The sequence below is a fragment of the Mauremys mutica genome, chromosome 1 (assembly GCF_020497125.1).
Source record: "Mauremys mutica isolate MM-2020 ecotype Southern chromosome 1, ASM2049712v1, whole genome shotgun sequence".
In the NCBI taxonomy this organism is placed as follows: domain Eukaryota; kingdom Metazoa; phylum Chordata; order Testudines; family Geoemydidae; genus Mauremys; species Mauremys mutica.
In genome coordinates, this window is record NC_059072.1 from 108,327,649 (window position 1) to 108,343,408 (window position 15,760).

At 47.5% G+C, this 15,760-nt stretch overlaps 1 protein-coding gene across 10 annotated transcripts in view; it reads right to left on the bottom strand.

The window, feature by feature from the left end:
- The window catches only part of BICD1 (BICD cargo adaptor 1), a 303,349-nt gene that overhangs the window by 2,645 nt on the left and 284,944 nt on the right, over nucleotides 1–15,760 (bottom strand). The gene's annotated exons all lie outside the window — the stretch shown is intronic.

A 15,760-nucleotide genomic window follows, 5' to 3' on the forward strand; every position in this document is an offset into this window, starting at 1 on the left:
AACAGGTGTGGGCACAGATTTTCAAAGGGGATGAAACCCAGCTTGCAAATTTGCACTCTCCATTTAATTCAGGCAGTGATCTGCATATGTAACATCCCTAATGTGCACATACAAAATGGCCCTTGCACATGTAAATCAGATGCTGACGGTGTCCTGCTGTCCAATTAGCACCACACTGGCACAGATATAGCAGTTTCTAGTAATATCTTGCATAAACCTTATTGAATTAAATTTAATCTTATTGAATTAAGTTTATGTATCTTTGGTGCCCATTGTATTAAAATTGCAAAGTTTATATATGATTGTGGGGTTGTATGTGACTTCTCTAGTGGGGAGACATGGCCAGTATAAACCTTGGGAAGTATTATGACTATATTTAACAATATGATAGACAAACATAAGAATGGCCATACTGGGTCAGACTAATGGTCCATCTAGCCACAAAGTTAAGTGGGGTTCCTAGGAAATACCTGGGGGGAGGTGAATGCAAATTACCACCTCCAGTTATGCAAAGACCCAACCTTCTGAAGCTTTGCCCTGAGGAGGGGACCCATTCTCTGGCTGATTATCTATCCACAGTTTCTGCACACTGAAGACCCAAACTGTATGAAGGAGTGCTTGTTCTGAGCCAATGAAGTTATGGACTTGTAACCACAGAAAACCGCCTGTTGTGGTTTGAACAACTGACTCCTACCAGAGCCCTTTTTGAGTTGGGGTGATCTCTGGTAAACTTTTTACACCATGCTACTTTCATTTATTGTTTTAATATGTTTTTCCTGTAAAGCTTTTACCTTAAGAAAAAATGTGCTTGCTTAGAAAAAGCTCTGTGGTACTTTATAACCAGGGATCCAAAAAATCTGTTTGTGGCAGAAAAACACGGAATTTGTGTTTTTACAGAGACTCTAATTTTTACATTTTGTGAAAAAATAAAAACATATATTAACTATTAACTAGATTTTACTAAAAATACCAGTGTCGCTTATTCAGTGTGTGCAATCTCCCCCTCTTGTGGTTGATTTTTGAATGCACTTTAAATGTACATAGCTAAACATACTTCAATAAACTGCTTCTGGCATATACTGGTTACTCAATGATGGATAGGGTTTGTGTTTTAATGCATCTCAAATTTCATTTCAGCCTCTACATGTGAGTAATTAAAGTTAGGAAAATATACTGAAAACTTTAAAAATTACCCCTAAAGATACTGTCACTGAGTTTGGCAAGGACAAATTTCATATTAATGGTTCTGTACTTGTATGCAGCAAGGCTGTAGATTACAAATTGGAATTCTATTAATTTTATTTTATTATAATGATTGATGGCACTGGTAGGCTTCAAACTTGCTTAAAATTTGTAAATCTATCAATAAAACATTGTGTTCAGCTGATTCCTATATATAGTGTGGCTATAGGGTGACCAGACAGCAAGTGTAAAAAATCAGGACGGGGGTTGGGGGTAATAGAAGCCTATATAAGAAAAAGACTCCAAAATTGGGACTGTCCCTATAAAATCAGGACATCTGGTCATCCTGTGTGGCTAGGAAAACTAAAATTCAGCATTTCATTTTAATCGTCGTGTGGCAAAGTACCTGCTTCTCCCCAGCTGGCTCAGTCCCTTTTTGCCTTGGGGACACAGGCTTGGGCAAAGTAAAAACCTTCCCAGTCACGCAGGGTCTGGCTGATCCTCCACTCAGTCAGCCCCTTGCTGTTTTTCTCCCCTTCTGGGGACAGAGTGCAGTCTTCCTTGCTGGAAGAGGGCAGAGCCTTGCTGCACCTATTTGCTGGCAGCTTCTCTGCTTCTCTCACTCCCCCCCGTTTCCCTGCCAGGGAGGGTTTAAAAAGGTCACCAGCAATTGGGGCCAGCTGAACCAAATTAGTTCCCTGGTAACCCTTGTTCCAGCTGAACCTAATGTCTCACAGCTGCCTCTCCTCAATGGATAGGGAGAAGCCTTTTAACCCCCCTGGGACTAATTCCTACCCCCCCCCTTTGTAGCCATTTGGCCTGGGTTTGCCACATATCCCCCCCCCCCCCGCTCAACACTACAGGGTTGGGCTACTTGGGTCGGAAAGCAGTGCACCCTTGACAGGCCATCTGCATTGCCATGTTGGGTTCCAGACCTATGTCGTACTTTGAAGTGAAAGGGTTGAAGCGACAGAAACCATCTTGTTACCCTCGCATTTTTGTCCTTGTTTTGGTGCATCCACTGCAAAGGGGCATGGTCCGTCACCAGGGTAAACCGCCGCCCAAGTAGATAGTAGCGGAGGCTTTCTATGGCCCACTTTACTGCCAGGCATTCCTTCTCCACTATGGCGTATTTCCGTTCCCTAGGTAGGAGCTTCCTACTGAGGAAGAGGATGGGGTGTTCGTCATCTCCAACCATTTGTGAAAGCAGCGCCCCCAGCCCTACTTCTGAGGCATCCGTTTGTAGGATAAACTCCTTCCCCCAGTCCGGAGCTACTAGTACGGGGTCTATGCAAAGGGCCGTCCTCAGATCGGCAAAAGCGGCTTCTGCTGCAGCAGACCATTTTACTATGTCTGGGCCCCGAGCTTTGGTTAGGTCTGTTAATGGGCATGCCCTGGTGGCGAAGTGGGGAATGAACCGCCTATAGTACCCCACTAGTCCCAGGAACGCTCTGACCTGTTTTTTCCGGAGTGGTCGGGGCCACTTCTGTATAGCTTCCAACTTGTTGAGTTGGGGCTTCACCACGCCCCTCCCCACTACATACCCCAGGTACTTGGCCTCAGCTAACCCGAGTGAACATTTGGACGGATTTGCAGTCAGTCCTGCCTTCCTCAGGGTGTCCAGGACTGCCTCCACCTTCTCCATGTGTGTCTCCCAGTCGGGGCTATAGATAATGACGTCATCGAGATAGGCTGCCGCATACTTTCCGTGGGGTCGTAACAGTTTGTCCATTAGCCATTGGAAGGTAGCGGGAGCCCCATGCAACCCAAAGGGGAGAACAGTGTACTGATATAGTCCTTCTGGAGTTGCAAAGGCCGTCTTCTCCTTGTCGGCCTTGGCCAGGGGGATCTGCCAATAGCCCTTGGTAAGGTCAAGGGTAGACATAAACCGTGCCTTTCCCAATCGGTCAATCAGCTCGTCTATCCTGGGTATAGGGTATGCGTCGAATCGGGACACCTCATTCAGTTTGCGGAAGTCATTGCAGAACCTCGTACTGCCGTCCGGCTTAGGCACTAAAACCACGGGACTGGACCATTGACTATGAGATTCTTCGATGACTCCTAAGGCCAGCATCTTCCTGACCTCTCTCCTAATCTCTTCTCTCTTGGCCTCCGGGATCCGGTATGGCTTGATGTTCACCTTCACCCCGGGCTCTGTGAAGATGTGATGGTGAACCTCAGTCGTCCTGCCTGGTTTTTCTGAAAACACATCCTGGTTGCGTTCTATCAGGCTGATCACTTCTGACCGTTGTTCCGGAGTCAACTCCGAGGATATTCCCACCAGGTCGGGCTGGTTGCTTGTAGGGGATGGTGCCCCCAGCACAACCACCGGAGTTTCTCTATCCTGCCATGGTTTCAACAGATTTATATGGTAGATCTGCTCCAGCTTCCGGCGACCTGGCTGTCGGACCTTATAGTCGACTTCTCCTATAGCCTCTATTACCTCATATGGCCCCTGCCACCTGGCCAGGAGCTTGCTCTCCGCTGTGGGTATGAGCACCATCACCCGGTCCCCTACCTGGAACTTCCGGGTCCTCGCTTGACGATTGTAGTACATCCGTTGTGCCCCTTGGGCCTTCTTCGCACAAGGGGGGCGACTCGGGCTATTCTGTCTTTCATCTCCAGCACATGTTCTACAACGTTTCTCCCCAGGTTCGGCTGTTCTTCCCAGTCTTCTTTAGCCAGGTCCAGTATGCCCCTGGGGTGGCGACCATATAACAGCTCGAAGGGGGAGAATCCAGTGGAAGCCTGAGGAACCTCCCGTACAGCAAACAGGACATAAGGCAGGAGGGCATCCCAGTCTTTCCCATCACGACTAATCACTTTCCGTAACATGTTTTTCAATGTCCTATTAAAACGTTCAACAAGGCCGTCGGTCTGGGGATGGTAGACCGACGTTCTAAGGGTCCGTATATGGAGCATGGTACATAGGTCCTTCATCAGTTTAGACACAAAGGGGGTCCCTTGGTCTGTCAGGATCTCCTTAGGTATTCCTACTCTGGAAAAAATTTGGACCAATTCTTTGGCTATGGTCTTGGACATGGTATTCCGTAGGGGTACGGCCTCGGGGTACCGGGTGGCATAATCTAGCACTACCAGAATGTACTGATGGCCCCGGGCTGACTTCTCCAATGGCCCTACAATGTCCATAGCTATTCGCTCAAATGGAACCTCGATAATTGGCAGAGGTACCAAAGGGGCCCTTAAGTATGGTCGGGGCCCATGTATTTGGCATTCCGGACAGGAGGTACAATATCGCCGGACGGCCGCATAAATGCCAGGCCAAAAAAACCTCTGTAGGATCCGATCAAGGGTCTTATCTACCCCTAGATGGGCCCCAAACAGATGACTGTGGGCCAGATCCACTACCGCCCTCTGATGCTTTCGGGGGACCAAGTTGTTCTATAACTTGGTCTTGGACCCGGACTACTCTATATAGCAGATCTTCCTTAACCATGTAATATGGCCCTGGGCCCTTAACTCTCCCCTCCACTGGGACCCCATTTACCTCGACTACTTCCTTGTGAATATTGTGGTATATGGGATCATTGTCCTGATCCTGACCAAAATTCCCCCGTGTGGTTCCCATTTGACCAAATTCTGGGGGGTCTACCTCCGTCTCCTCCTCGGGGACAGCCCCTGGGGAACCAGGCCCAACGATAGGGTTTTGGATGGCCGACCCAGTCCCGCTGTCAGCCGAGCCCCTTCTTTCCCCTGCCAGCGTAGACTTCTGGTACCGGGTCAGGATCCTCGTCCCCCTCCTTTTATCCGCCCTCCGTTCCCTCCGAGTCTTCCTGGGCTTCCCCGGCGGGGAGAACAAATCCTGGCTAAACTCATGGAAGGCTGGGGAAGGGTCATCTATCTGGACCACGCCTTGGCTCCCAGGGTCATTATTTTCTTCTACCTCGTCCCCGGGGAGTAGGCCCTCAAACCCCGGGAAATCTCGTCCGATAAGGACAGGGTACGGGAGTTTCGGAACTACTCCCACTGTCAACTTAGTGGGGTTTCCGAGAACTTCTATGCTTACGGGGATGGTTGGATAATAGTTGACATCCCCATGCACACAGGATATTCCCGAGCGTTTGGCCCGGGATAGTTGGTCCTGCCTGACCAGCTTCCCCGAGACTAATGTGACTGCACTTCCCGAGTCAATTAATGCCGTGGTCTCTATACCGTTCATCTTAACAGGCCTAGTGTATCTATGCGGGACCATCGCAACCCCAACCAGACTTATTAGATCACATAGCCCCCTTATATCTCCCAGTTCACACTGCATAGGCTCTCCTAGATTTGGGCATTGGGCAGCAATATGCCCCAATTCGCCACAAGCATAGCATCGGTACCCCGCTTGGGGCAGCCCCCTATTTTTCGGGCTGCTGGGATTTATCCCCCGAGTCTTTCTGCCCCAGTCCTCCAGCCTCTCCGGGACTGCCGGCTGCTCTCCCGCCTCCTTCCTCCTCTCCATTGTCCGGCCTGGCGTTAGGGCAAACCGGGGCCTCGGCGCAGAGACTGGTCTCCGATTCTGGCGCCTCCCTTCCTCGGTGGTCCGAGAAAGTTCTTGGGCTGCCAAGTGTCTCTCTACGAGAGCAACTAGTTCATCACAAGAGGAGGGATCATTTTGGCAGACCCACCCTCGTATGTCTGGCGGCAACCCCCTCATGTACCTGTCCAATACCAGGATTTCCACTACCTTCTCTGGCCCATGGGTCTCAGGGCGGAGCCACTTCCGGGCGAGGTGTATCAGGTCAAATAGCTGGGACCTTGGTGCTTTGTCGTCCCGGTATTTCCACTCATGGAAGCGCTGGGCCCTCATGGCCGGCGTCACGCCTGTCCTCGCCAGGATTTCCGCCTTCAGCTGGGGGTAATCCATAGCTGCGTCTGCGGTCAAGTCAAAGTAGGCCTTCTGGGCCTCCCCACACAGGAATGGGGCCAGGAGGCCTGCCCACTGGTCTTGGGGCCAGGCCTCCCGCAGTGCCGTCCTCTCGAATGCGAGGAGATATGCCTCTATATCGTCATCTGTAGTCATCTTCTGTAAACAGTTGCTAGCCCGTAGCAGCCGGGTCCCCTGGGCCCCGTGCGTCAGCGTGGCCAGGGCTTTCAGCTGGTCCACTACTTCATTCAGGGTGGCTCGATCTTGGGCCGCCTGGTTCATCAGCAGCTGGTTGGTCTCCTGTTGGACACGTACCGCCTCTTGCTGGGCCGCCGCCTGTACCCTGGTAGCCTCTTGCTGGGCTGCAGTGGCCTGTAACAGCGCCTTCACAACGTCCTCCATTTTTTTTAAATTAATTATTATTATTATTATTTTTTTTGTGATTTACCTTGCCCTGAGGTGGCTTGCCACAGAGCCACACTCACTAACACATCCCACTCCTGACACCACGTGTGGCAAAGTACCTGCTTCTCCCCAGCTGGCTCAGTCCCTTTTTGCCTTGGGGACACAGGCTTGGGCAAAGTAAAAACCTTCCCAGTCACGCAGGGTCTGGCTGATCCTCCTCTCAGTCAGCCCCTTGCTGTTTTTCTCCCCTTCTGGGGACAGAGTGCAGTCTTCCTTGCTGGAAGAGGGCAGAGCCTTGCTGCACCTATTTGCTGGCAGCTTCTCTGCTTCTCTCACTCCCCCCCTGTTTCCCTGCCAGGGAGGGTTTAAAAAGGTCACCAGCAATTGGGGCCAGCTGAACCAAATTAGTTCCCTGGTAACCCTTGTTCCAGCTGAACCTAATGTCTCACAGCTGCCTCTCCTCAATGGATAGGGAGAAGCCTTTTAACCCCCCTGGGACTAATTCCTACCCCTCCCCCCCCCTTTGTAGCCATTTGGCCTGGGTTTGCCACAGTGGAAAACCACAGATTTTAATTTTTTTTCAATTGGAGATTTTTTTTTTTTTATCATGGAAAACTAGGATCCCTGCTTATAACTGGGTAATTACGCTGTTTATAGTCTGGGAGGAGAAAAGCAAAGCAAACCTGCTTAGGCATTCTGACTCTACCAAACAGAGGTAATGTCTGGAGAGGTGGAAGCCTGAGAGTGGGTGCCCCTGGTGGACCATGGAGGGGAAGACAGGTGATGTTGCCCTGAACTGTGACACACAACTTTTGTTTACATACTTAGATGAAGAATGTTGTGAGGGTAAATGAATACATGGGCAAAATGGTGGGATCAAATTTAAACAGCAATTAACAAGTGTCATTTGATTTGCACACTACGGATTTTATATGTTCATATGATGATCCATACTAAACTGAGGGTGCCAGTTCAGAAGCAAGGTTTCATCTGCTTTGAATACAATGTACCAACTAGTGCATTTGTCCAAATCCACTGAAACCTGCCTTTAGGGGCAGCACTACTGATAAGTACCCTCTAATGCAGGGGTTCTCAAACTTCATTGCACCGCAACCCCCTTCTGACAACAAAAATTACTACACGACCCCAGGAGGGGGGACTGAACCCTGAGCCTGCCCAAGCCCCACCACCTCGGGTGGGGGTCCCAAAGCTCAAGGGATTCAGTCCCAGGCAGGGGGCCTGTAACCTGAGCCCCGCCACCGACAGCTGAAGCCCTTGGGCTTTGGCTCCAGTCCTGGGCTTCTGCTTTGGCCCCGGACAGTGGGGCTTGGGCTTCGGCTTCAGCCCCTGGGTCCCAGCAAGTCTAAGCCAGCCCTGGTGACCCCTTTAAAATGGGGGTGCGACCCACTTTGGGGTCCTGACCCACAGTTTAAGAACAGCTGCTTTAATGCTAGCAACCACTTTAAAACAGCCCCAAGATTTCCAGTAATGCTTTGTTTGGTCTCTAACCAACTTTGGTTTGTCGCTTAAGACAGGCTTCATTGCCTATTGTTTTAAATACTAGTCTAGAAACAATATTCACCAAGGGTAAACTTCACCCCTTACAGCATCTCATTTGGCCAGGCTGTCTTTGCAGGGGTGAATTGCACTGCCAGAAAGCTTTTACATCTGAGCCCTGCTTGAGTTACAGTCCTTAATTTTTCAAGTAAAGCATCAGGCATATCAAGCTTCAGCTACAGTGTGTGAATAAAATCAACCCATAAACACCTGCCGTTTTTCAGGCTGTCTGGGAAATGTCTTTTTTTTTTTTTTACTCAGTATGTATTATAGCAGGGATAGGCAACCTATGACATGCAGGGGCAGCTCTAGGCACCAGCAAAGCAAGCAGGTGCTTGGGGCAGCCCATTTGCAAGGTCAGCAGCTGGCAAGGATCCAGCCTGGGAGCTGAGAACCAACAGGGGGCCCTGGGAGCTGTAGTTCCTTGGTTAGCTCCCTGCCTATAGAGCCAGCCCTGGAGCAGGAAAAGAACTACATTTCCCAGCATTCCCTTGGCTGCTATCAACAGGAAAGGGAGGGGGCAGTATGGTAGGTGAAACCTCATGCTGCAGCTTGCTGTGAATGGAGAGCTCACTGCTAGAGCGGGGTGGCACTGTGAATGGGGAACAAGTGTGCCCAAGGAGTAGAAGGCTTTGGCCCAGATATCCCCTTCAGAAGACATCCCCAGACTGGCTTAGGGATACTGGTGTGACCTCACCTTGCAGCCCCCAAAGAAGGAATTGGGTGGACTAAATGGACAGTGCCCCTCTCTATCTGAAGCCTAGCAAGGGAGGTATGTCGATCCCACTAGAATTTAAAATGAAAAGTAAGGGAGGGGAGGCTCTACTGGACCTGGGCAGCTTTAGATACAGTACCAGGCACGTAGGAAGATTTCCACTTCTGAGCCATGGAAGTGGAAATTGACTTTTCCAGATTTAGCTAATATTCAGAAAGGGAATCTAGCACCTGGCTTCCAGATTTGAACACCTCAAAATTCAGGAGTGTTCAAGCTCAATTTGGGCAGCTTTCACTTCATTTCTCCCAAATCAAATATACTGATCCACTGTAATTTGCTGTAGAAAAAGTAGGATAAAATTGTGCAAGAAATGCTTCCCAGTGGTTTTTAGGACTGGAATTGCTATTTTCAACAGCCATTGCCTTTTTTTTTTTAAAGTTTTATTTGTTTAAAAGGAAGACAGTGATATTGCACTGGCAAATTCCCCATAGAAACAAAGAGTGGAACAAAAGAATAATAAAGGCACCTCAACTTTTCCTCATTTATGGAGGACAGTCTTATAATATGCATCCAGATATCCTCCAATCACACAAGCTGAAAACTGTTCCACTTTACTGCAGTTCTGTAACCATATGGGAACCAATCCTGTCTGTGTTCTGTGCACATCCAAAATTCCTGCTGAATGACCCGCCCCTGGGAGCAAGTTACCAGTGACCCAGTCCTGGGGCGGAAGGATGGTGCAGGTGTGGGGGTGGGGAAGAGAGCCCAGGGCTGGGGCAGCAGGGTGTGGGGGGGGGGAGAGCCCAGGGCTGGGGTGGGGGCAGCCAAATTTTTTTTTGCTTGGGGCAGCAAAAAACCTAGATCCAGCCCTGATGGCATACGTGCCGAAGGCGCACGCAAGCTGATTTTCAGTGGCACTCACACTGCCCGGGTCCTGGCCACCTGTCCGGAGGGCTCTGCATTTTAATTTAATTTTAAATGAAAGTTCTTAAACATTTAAAAAACCTTATTTACTTTACATACAACAGTTTAGTTATACATTATAGATTTATAGAAAGAGACCTTCTAAAAACATTAAAATGTATTACTGGCACATGAAACCTTAAATTAGAGTGAATAAATGAAGACTCGGCGCACCACTTCTGAAAGGTTGCCGACCCCTGTAATATAGTCTGTTTGGCAAGCACAGTGAAGCACAACTGCCCTTGAAACTGCACTGTCTCATGTATATATTATCCTTCCAGGACAGAATTTTGGTGCATTGCAGATATTGGCTGAGGGACTGGATCAATTGGAAATGCCAAAGATATTTATAGCATGTTGAAAAGGTGTAAATATGCACATAAAGGATTTAATTAGGGAAACAAAAAAAAAAGGAGTACTGGTAGTTCCATTTGTTCAAAGACAGAAAAGAATGCGGTACATCATCACCACTGTGGTTTTATTATGGCAGGCCACAGTTTTCAAATTTGGGAAGCCTAAGAGAGTTTGGTGCCTCACTCCCATTGGAATTCAATTGGGCACCTAACTCCCCTTTAGACTCCTCTGAAAATCCCTATCTAGCATGCCTAAAATTAAGCTCTTAATTCCACGTTTAGGCCTTTAAATAGAAGATGCCTGATTACGGAATGAAACCTGCAAGGTGCTGGGTACCTTCACCCCCTACTGGCTTCAATCACTGTTGAGGGTGTCCAGCACCTTGAAGAATGAGGTTCTCTAGGAGGGACTCACCAGGGGAAGCAGGGTTCAGCACTTTTGAAATCAATCCACTTCTCTTTGGGGGCTCTATCCTGCACTGGGCTGAGCACTGATCCAGCCAAATGCTTAAGCACATGAGTAGACCCACAAGCTGGGTCAATGCCAGAATTCTCAGCACCTTGTAAGATTGAGCCTCATAACATATGGAGGTCGAAACTTAACTCTAGGAACTTGGGCTTGTATATTTTGGCCCAAATATTTTCCTAGTTGGATTTGTTTTACATTGAAAAAATTCAATGTAATTTACTATGATGTTACTTTCCTTTGTATTGCGGTTAGTGTGATGCTACAACGTGTAAATAGAGTTGGCATTAGGGGAGGGATTTGAATTAGCTCTTTGCCTATTCTGGTCATCCTCAATAAAGGGAGTGTGTGTGGGGGGGAGCGGTGGGGACACAGAAAAGGGTGACATTTAGGGTGAAATTCATCCATTTACTGAGAGCAGCACAAGGCCTCTGCACCTCTTAAGTCTTCAAAATAGGGCTTAAGTGGGACTTAACTCAGGCACAGATCTTGTTTTCCCCCTCAGTGAAGGAGTGAAATTCACCCTTAAAGTAGCAGGTGATAAGGATTTACTACGAGGTGGCCCCATAATCCTAGAGAGGTCCCATTTTTTCTAGGATTCCTGTGATTGGTTGATAATGGTGAAGTGGAACAGAAAGACTCATGCAAATTTTTCTTGTTTAAAAAGAAATCTATCCAAATGTGTTTCCTTTCAAATCTACCTTCCTACCTTTAAAAACAAATATTAGGAGGAGGACGTGATTTCAGTTGTTGTAATACAAAAATATCCCAGTACTCAGGACATTAAGCATGGGCTCATTTTCTGTCCATGGAACTGCTAAGTTGGATATCATCTTAGTATATAAAAACATTTTTTTGCATAAAGAAATATTAGACATTTCAGTCTCACCAACCTCTTAATGATATTAATAAAAAATTATGATGAGATAACTGGCTCTGTGGATGAGGGGAAAGCAGTGGATGTGTTATTCCTTGACTTTAGCAAAGCTTTTGATACGATCTCCCACAGTATTCTTGCCAGCAAGTTAAAAAAGTATGGATTGGATGAATGGACTATAAGGTGGATAGAAAGCTGGCTAGATCGTTGGGCTCAACGGGTAGTGATCAACGGCACCATGTCTAATTGGCAGCCGGTATCAAGCGGACTGTCCCAGGACAGACTCCTGGATTTTTTCAACATCTTCATTAATGATCTGGATGATGGGATGAATTGTACCCTCAGCAAGTTCACGCATGACACTAAGCTGTGGGGAGACGTAGATAGGCTGAAGGGTAGGGATAGAGTCCAGAGTGACCTAGACAAATTGGAGGATTGGGCCAAAAGAAATCTGATTAGGTTCTGCAAGGACAAGTGCAGAGTCCTGCACTTAGAACAGAAGAATCCCATACATTGCTACAGGCTGGGGACTGACTGGCTAAGCGGCAGTTCTGCAGAAAAGGACCTGGGGATTACAGTGGACGAGAAGCTGGATATGAGCCAACAGTGTGCCCTTGTTGCCAAGATAGCTAATGGCATATTTGGCTGCATTAGTAGGAGCATTGCCAGCAGATAGAGGGAAGTGATTATTCCCCTCTATTCGGCACTGGTAAGGCCATATCTGAAGTATTGCTCCAGTTTTGCCCCCCCACACACACACACACTACAAGAAGGATGTGGATAAATTGGAGAGAGTCCAGCGGAGGGCAACAAAAATGATTAGGGGGCTGGAGCACTTGACTTATGAGGAGAAGCTGAGGGAACTGGGCTTATTTAGTCTGCAGAAGAGAAGAGTGAGCGGGGATTTAATAGCTGCTTTCAACTACCTGAAGGGGGGTTCCAAAGAGGATGGAGCCAGGCTGTTCTCAGTGGTGGCAGATGACAGAACAAGCAGCAATGGTCTCAAGTTGCAGTGGGGGAGGTCTAGGTGGGATATTAGGAAAAACTTTTTCACTAGGAGAGTGGTGAAGTACTGGAATAGGTTATCTATGGAGGTGATAGAATGTCCATCCTTAGAGGTTTTTACGGCCCGGCTTGACAAAACCCTGGCTGGGATGATTTAATTGGAGTTGGTCCTGCTTTGAGCAGGGGGTTGGACTAGATGACCTCCTGAGGTCTCTTCCAACCATAATCTTCTATGATTCTATGATTAGAGGCATTAGAAGAAAATAAAATTACAAGTTCATCAGCAGGGGCAATTTTTTTGCAGCAGAAATGCACACAATACTAATAATTTGCAATCCTAGTCAGTTTGAATCTTGTAGAGAATATTTATCTTATCATTGTATTGACTCTGACATTGTCACTATCTCTGTTCAGAGAAAAAAATATAGTTGAGCAATTCAGATTAATACAGCTGTACATAGACAAGAGTTAGATCATCTATAGCATGGGCGGGCAAACTTTTTGGCCTGAGGGCTGCATCGGGTTTCGTTTATTGTATGAAGGGCCGGTTAGGGGAGGGGGTTGTGGCCCAGTCCCCACCTCCTATCTGCCCCCCGGGAATCCTGCCCCATCTAACCCCCCCTGTTCCCTGAAGGCCTCCCCGGGACCCCTGCCCCACCCACATACACCTGCTCCCTGTCCCCGACTGCCCCCAGACCCCCTGCTGCCTCATCCAACCCCTCCTCTCATTTCTGATGGCCCCCCTGGAACCACTGCCCCATCCAACCACCCCTTCTCCCTGTCCCCTGATTGCCCCTAGAACCCTGCCCCTGACTGCCCTCCGCCACCCCATCCAACCCCCGCTCCTTCCTGACTGGCCCCCCGGGACCTCTGCCCCCATTCAACCCCTTTCCCTTCCTGAATGCTCCGGCCCCTATCCACACCTCCACCCCCTGACCACCCCCCAAACTCCCCTGCCCTCTATCCAACCCCCCATATTCCCTGCCCCCTTACTGTGCTGCCTGGAGCACCGGTGACTGGCAGCGCTACAGCTGTGCTGCCCGGCTGGAGCCAGGCCATGCCACCGCCACCACACAGCACAGAGACCGGGTCAGGCCAGGCTCTGCAGCTGTGTTGCCCCAGGAGCTCACAGTCCCACTGCCCAGAGCATTGTGCTGGCAGCAGAGTGAGCGAGCTGAGGCTGCGAGGGAGGGGGGACAGCAGGGGAGGGGTCACGGGCTAGCCTCTCAGAGCAGGAGCTCAGGGGCCGGGCAGGATGGTCCCGTGGGCTGGATATGTCCCACAGGCCGTAGTTTGCCCACCTCTGATCTATAGGATACAATCATTAAAGGATACATTGCAACCCACGTGTTTCTAATGATGGTACATATGAATGAAATCAATGTGGCAATGTATTCTTGAGTTCAAGTGTCAGCTATGTTGAGTAGTGTAGGCAGTATGAGAAGATAGTAAATTACTAACAATAAAACAAAAAAATACAAAGGTAGGGGGAAATGTGGAATTTTTGACACATATTTGGGAATAAACTTGAAAATTACTACAACTGGCCATGTGTATCTCTACACATGTGATGTGTGCTGCTTTTACAACATAGTTTTAATGCGTGTTTTTATTAAATTCTGTTTAATGGTTAATATTATATAGGTAATAAATGATGACTGCCATTTCTTTGAGCTAGAATTACTGCATATTTTTAAGTGGATTTCAACTATGATTGAAAAAGCTAATCATGTGTTTCTAATGCCAATTGGAAAGTACTATGCAAAGCCTTTTAATGTTATTCTTAACTAGTATTTTCTCTTTCCTAAATAGATAATATACCATACAATGTTATTTAATTAACATTAAGCCTGCCTAAAATGAATCAGCAGTGAGGCATATTTACAAACTATAGATGCCTAATGTTATTTCATGAAAACTATGGCTTTGTACAGATAACATGTCAGGTTTTAGAAATACTTTATTTCATATAAAAATAATCAGCTCACTTCCTTTTACTTTAATCACTTGTAAATTTATGACAGATGACCTGGGGCTATATTTTTGGCTTCATATATATACATAGGGTTCCCAGTGAATTAGATGGAAGCCTGAATATGGCCCAAAGTAAATATCATAACATACAATCTCAGGGTAATTATATGGTAATATACTCTCTACAGTAATTCAGATAAGTGGTTACAGGTGATGATGGGAGAAGAGGAGGTTATTTACTTCATAGTAGCTGGAGGTTCTTCGAACGTGTGGTCTCTATCTGTGTTTCACCGTGGCTATGTATGTGCTGCATGTGCCTGGAGTCAGAGAATTTTGAAAGCAGTGTCTGCTGACCCTAGGATGACCAGACCTCCTGATATTATCAGGACTGTTCTGATATTAGGGGCTTTGTCTCATATACACAACTATACCACCTCCCCCCCTGCTCCTGCGAAAAAGAAAGTGTCCCGATTTTTCACACTTGCTGTCTGGTCACCCTAGCTGGCCCACACATGCATCCTTGCTCTCTTCATGCCTCCCACTGAAGAGATAAATGGCAGAGCAGGCCAACTGTCTCTTCAGTTATTTTTCTACTGTGAATCCAAGTATGGTCCGAAGTAGAGAGGAAGGAGGACGAGTAGTTGAATACAGAAGGGAACAATACATCTTGATGAACTTCCAGTTACTATAAGGTAGGTAACCTCCTCTTCTTCTTTGAGTGCTGGTCCCTATGTGTATTCCACGGTGAATGACTGACAAGCAGTAGTCAAGAAAGAGGAAGGTGCAAGGATGCAGGCATCAGAGCTGTTTGAAGGACCATTGTCTCAAAGGATGTGTCAGTGGTGGAGTCCTGTGGAGACCATAATGTCTCGTGAATGTATGGATGGAAGTCCACATAGCTGCCTCAACCAGAGGCACTTGCTCTTGTAGAATGAGTCCTCACCCACTATGGGGGAGGAAGGTGAGAAAACTGCTAGCAAAATAAGATACAACCTGAGATCCTCTGAAAGGAGATAGTGTGACCTTGGAGTCTTTCAGGTATAGCAATAAACAGTCTGGGAGATTTTCTAATCAATTTTGTCCTTTGTAGGCAGAAGGTGAGAGCATGTCATAGGTCAAGGGAATGAAGCTTCCTCTCCTCCACAGATGCATGCAGTTTCAGAAAAAAAACAGGTAAATTGATTGGTTTATTTATGTGAAACTCCAAACCAACCGTAGGAAGGAATTTCAGATGTAGCCGTAAACAGACTTTGTCTTTATAGAATAAAGTATATGGTGGATCTGCCATTAGGATTCTCAACTCATCTATACTCCTGGCTGAGATTATGGCCACAAGAAATGCAACTTTCATAGATAGCTACATGTTCCATGTCTCACCTAACAGCTTGAAGGT